This window comes from Leucoraja erinacea, chromosome 5 (assembly GCF_028641065.1).
Source record: "Leucoraja erinacea ecotype New England chromosome 5, Leri_hhj_1, whole genome shotgun sequence".
Lineage (NCBI taxonomy): Eukaryota > Metazoa > Chordata > Chondrichthyes > Rajiformes > Rajidae > Leucoraja > Leucoraja erinaceus.
In genome coordinates this window covers 25,858,141-25,869,323 of record NC_073381.1, presented here as the reverse complement: position 1 = coordinate 25,869,323, position 11,183 = coordinate 25,858,141, and positions in this window count along the sequence as shown.

Sequence of the window (11,183 nt, the reverse complement as noted above, 5' to 3'; positions counted from 1 at the left end):
ACACAGCTGTTTCTGCCGAAAATACGCAGAGCATTTAAGACGTTATAACCAACAACTTTGCAATCAACGTGAATGTTAATGTGTAATGATTGTGGTATTTCAGCTGAGGTATGCAAGAGCTCATTTTAAATGATGATGCTGTAACTGATGCCATTTGTAATTTTAATTGCAAAGCTGAGAGCAACGGCATCACACAAAAATTATTCCTGAAACTCTTCTCTTTCAAGTAGTCATAAAAGTATTTTAATCATGGGTTATTATGACAAGTTTTCAGGCTAAAATATTAACTCTGGTTCCCTTTAAACAGATGCTGAAAGCTTCCAGCAACATCTGTTTTCATGTCAAAGGCCTGCTATTTCCATACAATAAGCCCTATAATATACTGAGACACGGCTATCAGGTGAGTTACTCCAGCTTTTTGTGTTTATCAGGTATGAGCAAGTTTATCTGACTGAGGTTAGTGTCCAAGTGACCAGCGGTAAGGCAACCTGCAGAAGAGACAGATAATAAGTTGAGGGAGAGTCAAAGCAGTCTTAAGAAAGGACAACTCTTGCTTTTACAGTACAACATTGATGAAGTCATAGATTTACACAGCATAGAAACAGGTCCTTCAGACTAACTTGCCCACGCTAACCAAGATGACCCATCTTCACTAGTCCCATCTGCCCTCGTTTGTCACCTGTCCTTTTAAACCATTCCTATCCACACACATGTCTAAATATATTTAAAATGTTATAATAATATCTCAACTTTCTCTTCTGGCAGCTCGTTCCATTTACCCTTAATGTCGACCCTCTGGTTCCTTTTAAATCTTACCCCTCACACCTTAAACTTATGTTGTCTGGTTCTTAATTCCCCTAATCTGGGAAAACGACTCTGTGCATTCACCGTATCTATTTCCCTTGTGATCTAATGCACCTCTATGTTTTGTATGTACCTATTAAAGTATTTAAGTGGGTGCCGACTGAGGAAGTATTCTTGGAAGGCAGTTGAAAAGGGGTAATTGTACAGAGGTTAATATTGCACAAACATCAGTGACCATGCCCATTCCTTATCTTATGATGAAAGAATTATGCGTTGAGCATTGCCATGAGCAACACTTGCAGAGGTCTCCGAGAGCTGCAGTGAATGATCACAATCAAGCACAATCTTCTTCCTTTGCTTGAAGTATGACCTAAACCAATGCAATTGTGTGACTGCATTGGTAACTTGCATGAAGGTTCAGCCAAATAAGGGAGTAAAGAAGGTACACAAAATTGCTGGAGAAACTCAGCAGGTGCAGCAGCATCTATAGAGCGAAGAAAATAGGCGACGTTTCGGGCCAAAACCCTTCTTCAGACTGATGGGGGGTGGGAGGGGAGAAGGAAGGAAAAGGGGAGGAGGAGGAGGAGCCCGAGGGCAGGAGGATGGGAGGAGACAGCTCGAGGGTTAAGGAAGGGGAGGAGACAGCAACGGCTAGCAAAATTGGGAGAATTCAACATTCATGCCATCAGGATGCAAGCTGCCCAGGCGGAATATGAGGTGCTGTTCCTCCAATTTTCGGTGTTGCTCACTCTGGCAATGGAGAAGACCCAGGACAGAGAGGTCGGATTGGGAATGGGAGGGGGAGTTGAAGTGCTGAGCCACCAGGAGTTCAGGTAGGTTATTGTGGACTGAGCGGAGGTGTTCGGCGAAACGATCGCCCAACCTCCGCTTAGTCTCCCCGATGTAAATCAGCTGACATCTAGAGCAGCGGATGCAGTAGATGAGGTTGGAGGAGATACAGGTGAACCTTTGTCGCACCTGGAACGACTGCTTGGGACCTTGAATGGAGTCGAGGGGGGAGGTGAAGGGACAGGTGTTGCATTTCTTGCGGTTGCAACGGAAAGTACCCGGGGAGGGGGTGGTACGGGAGGGAAGTGAAGAATTGACAAGGGAGTTGCGGTCTTTGCGGAAGGCAGACATAGGGGGAGATGGGAAGATGTGGTGAGTGGTGGGGTCACGTTGCAGGTGGCGGAAATGGCGGAGGATTATGTGTTGTATTTGCCAGCTGGTGGGGTGAAAGGTGAGGACCAGGGGGACTCTGCCCTTGTTGCAAGTGCGGGGATGGGGAGAGAGGGCAGTGTTGCGGGGTATGGATGAGACCCTGGTGCAAGCCTCATCTATGGTGGCGGAGGGAAATCCCCGTTCCCTGAAGAACGAGGACATTTCTGATGCCCTGGTGTGGAATGTCTCATCCTGGGAACAGATGCGGCGTAGGCGGAGGAATTGGGAGTAGGGGATGGAGTCGTTACAGGGGGCAGGGTGGGAAGACGTGTAATCCAGATAGCCATGTGAGTCAGTTGGTTTGTAGTGTAGGAAAGAGTAAAGAAACCGATTAAGCCTGAGAAAATGGGAAGGATAGAAAACCCCTTACCCGTCAAATTCTGGCTACGCCCATCAACTTAATTCCAGCGTAAATTAAAATCTTTGGGCATTTTCATTGATAGCTTCCTATTTTTTTTAATTTAAAAATGAACTACCGATGCTGGAAAATCAAAGGTAGACAAAAATGCTGGAGAACCTCAGCTGGTGAGCAAGAGTTTTGGCCCGAAACGTTGCCTATTTCCTTTGCTCCATAGATGCTGCCCTCACCCGCTGAGTTTCTCCAGCATTTTTGTCCACCTTCTTTTTTTTATTCCTTTTTTTGTGTGCACTTAATAGTATATTATGATGTCTTAAGGGCCTGTCCCACTGTACGAGCTAATTCAAGAGTTCTCCCGTTTTCTCTGATTCAAACTCGGAGTTTATGGTCTGACGCTCGTAGGTACTCGGGGAATTTTTCAACATGGTAATAATCTTCACGAGTCCCCGAGCTCGTTTCAGGTACTGCTGGGGCTACGAGCCGCTAAGAGACTCGAGCTCCGGTACCCATTTTTCATGCTTACATGTTTGATTTTTTTTTAAACTCGGGAGAGTTCTTGAATTACCTCGTACAATGGGACAGCCCCTTTAGGCTGCAATCTGCATTATCCCCCACAGCAGAACGGATGCCAACATTGCCAAGGACTGTATCAAAAGTATCTGTTGATCTGACCCATGTACAAGGCAGTTCTTCATACAATTGTACTGTCATATAGTAATGTCAATCTTAAGCTTATTCTCATTGCAAAAGATCAAACTGCATTCCATTGTAGTGGAGTTCCTTATTACACAAAGCTATCTTCACAGGAAACCTCAAGACCCAAGGGGATTGTAATTCAGCATTGTCTTTCATGACTGTATTGCAATCATCCTTCAAAGAAGTTAGTCTACCTTCCAGTCATTGTATCTTTTGTAGTGTGAGAGCTCGGCTGGGGCTAAATACTATAATCTTTTATGATGCTTTGTTTTAAAAATAAAGTTTCAATCGTCTACAAAGAGATCTCAAGAACCCTGTTATAAAAAAGTATTATGATAAAAGGTTTTGTGAAAATTATACTTATGAAAGAAAGTCTCAATAATATGGATGAAGAGACTCTGATGTTAACACTTTAACACATGGATGTTGATTTCTTTAATATACAATAATATGGTGCTAATGTTTAAATGAAAGATAAAATCAGCATGATGTTAAAACCAATGTTTCAGCAGAGGTGTATGCTGGAGAAACCTGTCATGGGCTAAAGAAGGGTCTCAACCCTGTACATCACCTATTCCCTTTCTTCAGAGATCATACCTGACCCACTGAGTTACACCAGCACTTTGTGTCTGTCTATGGTTTATTCCATGTCAAGGGACAGGTGCATTTCACCATCTAATGCTGTCCCATGTAGCATATCCAAAATCCAAGGAGAAATACAAACCAAAGAACATTATGTACCCTAAATTATGCATTCTTAAAAGATTTTAAACTCGTCAGAGCAGCACAGTGGTGCAGCGGTAGAGTTGCTGCCTTACAGAGACAAAAATCGATCCTGACTATGGGTGCGTGCCTGTACGGAGTTTGTACGTTCTCTCCGTGACTAGCGTGGGTTTTCTCCATGATCTCCGGTTTCCTCCTACAATCCAAATACATACAGGTTTGCAGGCTAGTTCGCTTGGTATTATTGTAAATTGTCCTTTGTGTGTGTAGGATAGTGTTAGTGTGCGAGGATCGCAGGTTGACGCGGATTCGGTGGACTGAAGGCCCTGTTTCCACGCTGTATCTCTAAAATTAAACTAAGTTAATCTTATTTGATCTAAGAATGATCACTAGCATGTTGTTGTATTTAAAAAAATGCAACTGCATCACTTGCTATTCGGCATCATAATACGATATGTGAGAATTAATTGGATGGCATTTAACATTCTGTGACAGTGTCACCATTGCAGCTGGGCAGTTTAATAAGGAAGGCAAGAATGGGCACAAAAACCATGAATAACACAGTGATTCTGAGATGAATCTTGGTTTGAAACAAATGGAAAAATAAAGAGGACGAGCATAATATTAGAATGTTGTTAGCAGGCGTGAAATCAGAAAGGATGCTTACAATAAACTGGCAGAAAAAGGCTGTTCCCAAAATAATTTAAATCTCCATCCTTCAAACTGGGAAATGGAACAGGAATGAAAGGCTCACAAATGTTTTTCTCCAGATAAATGTGTAATGACAAGGAGAAATGAATGACGTACAATGGGTAGGCATAAATAATACACTTGGTCATTAAGAGCTCTACCTCCCATCGCCTGGTATCAACCTGTACCCAGACCCCGCTGAGGCAACAATCAGTTCTGTCAGACCGACTTCCTAAAAATTAATTAACTGATGGAATTCTTACCCTTGATTGAAAGATACAGCATGAAAACATGCCCTTCAATCCATGAATTACCCATTCACACTAGTTTAGTTTAGTTCAGAGACATAGAAACATAGAAACATAGAAATTAGGTGCAGGAGTAGGCCATTCGGCCCTTCGAGCCTGCACCGCCATTCAATATGATCATGGCTGATCATCCAACTCAGTATCCCGTACCTGCCTTCTCTCCATACCCTCTGATTCCCTTGGCCACAAGGGCCACATCTAACTCCCTCTTAAATATAGCCAATGAACTGGCCTCAGTGGCAGAGAGTTCCAGAGATTCACCACTCTCTGTGAAAAAAGTTCTCCTCATCTCGGTTTTAAAGGATTTCCCCCTATCCTTAAGTTGTGACCCCTTGTCCTGGACTTCCCCGTGCGACACCGCACAGACACAGGCCCTTTCGCCCACCGAGTCCGCACCGACCCGCGATTCTCCGCATTGTGCCAAGTTACTCCACTTTCTCATACACTCCACTCCCCCCAATATACAGAGGACAATTAATCTACGTCTTTGAGATATGGGAGGAAACCTGAGCAACCAGAGGAAACTCACGTGGTCATAGGAAGAGCGTTCAAACTCCACACAGAGGTTGGGATTGAAAGAGGATCTCTGGCACTGTGAGGCAGCAGCTGTGCCACTGTGCAACCAAAATAGGTAGAAGGATGAATGGAATGCCAAGACTCTAACCCACCAGTAACTGTTCCATTTGCCTTTGTAGAGCGGGCCTCATTAGGATAATACCAGCCCACCATCTCACATTCTCAGTCACTAAAACGCTTTCTCCATCCAGGAATGTACCTCATTATCCCCAAAATTCATTCACATCACTCATTTTAATGGTCTTTGCAAGTATATTACATAAACATTCAGATTATTTCATTTCTCCAATGACTTTCACACCCTGTCAGAAAATGGAGCAGTTTTCCACTCTTTACACCTTATAATTGCAGTCATTGGAAACTGAAATCAGATTACTTGTGTCAGCAGCGTCATTTTAATCAGGTTGTTAACAGCTTGTTAGATTACTCACTGATTTTCACATGTGAAGGTGAAGAGGCATCGTCAGTCAGATGTATCCCGGGGATGTTGTTGAAATTTAAAGTTTCCTCCTGTTTATGAAAACTGGCCTGTTTCTTGTGAGATCATTGCTTATTAAAGAAAATTTAAAAGGCTTTAGGTAGGCACTAAATATATATCCAAGGAATAAAGGGATATGGATCAAATGCAGGTAGATGAGATTAATTTTACGATATCATGTTCAGCGTGCACATTGTGGGCCAAAGGGCCTGTACCTGTGCTGTATTGTCTTATGTTCTATTTTTTTTTTAATATACATACTTTTACCTAGAAAATAAACGTGCTTTTCCTGTATTTCCATTTGAAGGATTATCAAATTGTAAAATCACACATGTTGGCCCACAAGACTGAATTTGGATTATTCCCGTATCCCTTAATGTCAGGTTCAAGCCGATGAGGCCAGAAACAAAATCTTTCAAAATTTCACAGAAAAGACGTCTTATACCTGAAACCAATGATTCTTACATTCCAAGAACGATGACTAAACCACAGCCGATTGATCAATGAATATCAAGGGATATTTATTCAGGATGCCAAGTAATAGCCATCTTCAACAAGAAAATGCCTTGAAAATCAATGGCATCATCATTGCTGAACATCACTATATGAACATTCTGAGGACTCAAAAATTCATATAACACGGAAAGAGGCCCTTTGGCCCAACTTGCCCACGCTAACCTTGTTTGGCCCATATCCCTGTAGATCTATGTACCTATCTAAATGCTTCTTAAACGTTGCCATAGTATCTGCCTCAACTACCTCCTCTAATAGCTCGTTCCATCCTTTGAGTAAAAAAGTTACCCTCAAGTTCCTATTAAATCTTTTCCCCCTCACCTTAAAACAGCGTCCTCTGGTTCTCGATTCCCCTTCTCTGAGCAAAAGACTGTGCGTTTGCCCGATCTATTCCTCTCACAATTTCGTACACCTCTATAAGATCACCCCTCATTGTCCTGCACTCCAAGGAATACAGTTCTAGCCTGCTCAATTTCTCCTTATTATTCAGGCCCTTGAGTTCTGGCAACATAGAAACATAGAAAATATAGGTATGTTACAAAACCTACCTAATCGTCATTGAGAATCTGCCCCCAGGCCATGTGCGTGATTTTGGCGCTGTTTAGAGGGGGCGGGTTTAAAACGCGATTTTTACTAGGCTATTGCAATCGAAAATGTTCAGCCTAGTAAATCATTAACGGAAAATCGCTGAAAGACCCCGTCGTAAAAGGTATTATTAGTTTTTATGGCCTTGTATAATAGTTATAGTAGTTTAAAAATCACTCTCTAAACCCGTGACCTCTCGCAGCCCCAGGGTTTTATAAAGCAAACAATTAAAGGTATGTACCTTATTTTTACATTAAAAGGGGCTTCTTAAGAACCCTGTATATAAAGTTTTCTATAGCGAGTAGCTCATTTTGGGCTCTTTATATCCCACAGTATTTTTCTGGGCATTTGAGGGCACAAATCCACTGCAATGTGAACGTTCTAAACCAGCGCGTTCACAGGAACCCACTAGAAAGCCGATTTAAAATAGACTTTAATTTACAGCAATTGAACACTAAATTCCTTCCATTCGGCCTATAAATTGATGTAAATGAGATTTAAAAATCATGTTTTATTGTGAATTATTTGTGTGTATTATTTGGACACTTAGGCTATTTAAAAATGTTAATCATTTATTAAGAAATGGATAGATGTTTAGATCTAGTAATTGAAGTTTGAAATTAGCTACAATTGGGTAACTAACTAATTATATGCTTTAATTTCAGGTCATACAAGTAAGATTATTTTATATTTGTTTCAGAATGCTTCAATCTATGATAACTGAAAATTTCATTCAGTTCTCTTAATTTTTAAGAAGGTTATGGGCTTTTGACTGTCCATGATCACAGCTTTTTTGTTATGTCCATAGAAAATCAATAGGGAACAAGATGCTAATTTCCGAGTATGAAAATGGCCATAGCTTTTTTTATTACTTGAGATATGAAAGTGAATTAGGTGTCAAATTAAACTTATTGTTATGCTTTATCTGACGGGATAAATTGCAGACTTGATTTTTTAAATCTCAAAATTGTGTAACATTGCTAGAAAATAGGTGCAGGAGTAGGCCATTCGGCCCTTCGAGCCTGCACCGCCATTCATGATGATCATGGCTGATCATCCAACTCAGTATCCTGTACCTGCCTTCTCTCCATACCCCCTGATCCCTTTAGCCACAAGGGCCACACCTAACTCCCTCTTAAATATAGCCAATGAACTGGCCTCAACTACCTTCTGCGGCAGAGAATTCCACAGATTCACCACTCTCTGTGTGAAAAATATTTTCCTCATCTTGGCCCTAAAAGATTTCCCTCTTATCCTTAAACTGTGACCCCTTGTTCTGGACTTCCCCAACATCGGGAACAATCTTCCTGCATTTAGCCTGTCCAAACTCTTAAGAAAGTAATAAGTTTCTATAAGATCCCCCCTCAATCTTCTAAATTCTAGCGAGTACAAACCGAGTCTATCCAGTCTTTCTTCATATGAAAGTCCTGACATCCCAGGAATCATTCTGGTAAACCTCTGTACTCCCTCTATGGTAAGAATGTCTTTCCTCAGATTAGGAGACCAAAACTGTACGCAATACTCCAGGTGTGGTCTCACCAAGACCCTGTACAACTGAAGTACAACCTCTCTGCTCCTATACTCAAATCCTTTTGCTATGAATGCTAACATACCATTCACCTTCTTCACTGCCTGCTGCACCTGCATGCCTACTTTTAATGACTGGTGTACCATGACACCCAGGTCTCATTGCATCTCCCCCTTTCCTAATTGACCACCATTCAGATAATAATCTACTTTCCTGTTTTTTCCACCAAAGTGGATAACCTCACATTTATCCACATTATACTGCATCTGCCATGCATTTGTCCACTCACACAGCCTATCCAAGTCACCTTGCAGCCTCCTAGCATCCTCCTCACAGCTAACACTGACCCCCAGCTTAGTGTCATCCGCAAACTTGGAGATGTTGCATTCAATTCCCTCGTCCAAATCATTAATATATATCGTAAATAGCTGGGGTCCCAGAACTGAGCCTTGCGGTACCCCACTAGTCATTGCCTGCCATTGTGAAAAGGACCCGTTTACTCCTACTCTTTACTTCCTGTCTGCCAACCAGTTCTCTATCCACATCAATACTGAACCCCCAATACCGTGTGCTTTAAGTTTGTATACTAATCTCTTATGTGGGACCTTGTCGAAAGACTTCTGAAAGTCCAGATATAACACATCCACTGGTTCTCCCTTATCCACTCTACTAGTTACACCCTCGAAAAATTCTTTAAGATTTGTCAGACATGATTTACCCTTCATAAATCCACGCTGACTTTGTCCAATGATTTCACCACTTTCCAAATGTGCTGCTATCCCATCTTTAATAACTGATTCTAGCAGTCTCCCCACTACCGACGTTAGACTAACTGGTCTGTAATTCTCCATTTTCTCTCTCCTTCCCTTTTTAAAAAGTGGTGTTACATTAGCTACCCTCCAATCCTCAGGAACTACTCCAGAATCTAAAGAGTTTTGAAAAATTATCACTAATGCATCCACTATTTCTGGGGCTACTTCTTTAAGTACTCTGGGATGCAGCCTATCTGGCCCTGGGGATTTATCGGCCTTTATTCCATTCAATTTACCTAACACCACTTCCCGGCTAACCTGGATTTCACTCAGTTCCTCCATCTCATTTGACCCCCGGTCCCCTGCTTTTTCCGGCAGATTTTCTATGTCTTCCTTAGTGAAGACAGAACCAAAGTAGTTGTTCAATTGGTCTGCCATGTCCTTGTTCCCCATGATCAATTCACCCGTTTCTGACTGCAAGGGACCTACATTTGTTTTAATTAATCTTTTTCTCTTCACATATCTATAAAAGCTTTTGCAGTCAGTTTTTATGTTCCCTGCCAGTTTTCTTTCATAATCTATTTTCTCTTTCCTAATTAAGCCCTTTGTCCTCCTCTGCTGGTCTCTGAATTTCTCCCAGTCCTCTGGTAGGCTGCTTTTTCTGGCTAATTTGTATGCTTCACCTTTTGTTTTGATACTATCCCTGATTTCCCTTGTTATCCACGGATGCACTACCTTCCCTGATTTATTTTTTTGCCAAACTGGGATGAACAATTGTTGTAGTTCATCCATGCAGTCTTTAAATGCCTTCCATTGCTTATCCACCGTCAACCCATTAAGAATCAATCGCCAGTCTATCTTGGCCAATTCACGTCTCATACCCTCAAAGTTACCTTTCTTTAAATTCAGGACCCTTGTTTCTGAATTAACGATGTCACTCTCCATCCTAATGAAGAACTCAACCATATTATGGTCACTCTTGCCCAAGGGACCATGCACAACAAGACTGCTAACTAACCCTTCCTCATTACTCAATACCCAGTCTAGAAAAGCCTGCTCTCTTGTTGGTTCCTCTACATGTTGGTTTAGAAAACTATCCCCATACATTCCAGGAAATCCTCTTCCTCAGCACCCTTGCCAATTTGATTCACCCAATTTATATGTAGATTGAAGTCACCCATTATAACTGTTTTACCTTTGTTGCACGCATTTCTAATTTCCTGTTTGATGCCACCCCCAACTACACTACTACTGTTAGGTGGCCTGTACACAACTCCCACTAACGTTTTCTGCCCCTTAGTGTTTCGCAGCTCTACCCAGCCTTGGTCACCCTGGAGCCATGTCTCCGTGATCCCAACTATATCATAGTCATTAATAGCTATCTGCACATTCAACTCATCCACCTTATTACGAATGCTCCTTGCATTGAGACACAAAGCCTTCAGGCCTCTTACCCCTTATACTATTATGCTGAAAAGTGGCCCTTTTTGATTTTTGCCGGATTTGCCGGCCTTCCACTTTTACTTTTCACCTTGATACCTATTGCTTCTACCCTCATTTTACAACATCCTCGTAAATCTTCTCTGTACCCTCAGTCTCCAGGCCAGGAGGTGCCTGAGCACCGGGGCCTTCCACTCGCTGTGCTCTTGCCTCCGGCTCGCATTCCCTCCATGTCGCCGGCCCTGACTCCGGATGTCTGTCTGTACAATCTGCCTCCCCATCACTACACCCTGGGGCCTCATCAGCCTCTGATACTTCCCTCTCCCTGTGCCCGGGACAACCTGCAGACAAACAGCTCCCAGAGGCCGTGTTATCCCTCTACCTGTGGAGCGAGGAGAGACCAGCGTCGGTCAGCATCAAGGCACCTTGCCAATCCTGTTCTCCAGCATCAGTGTGCTTCTGGTTAGTCTTGCCGACATCTCCAAATGCAGCACAACCCGTGTGGCCGGGT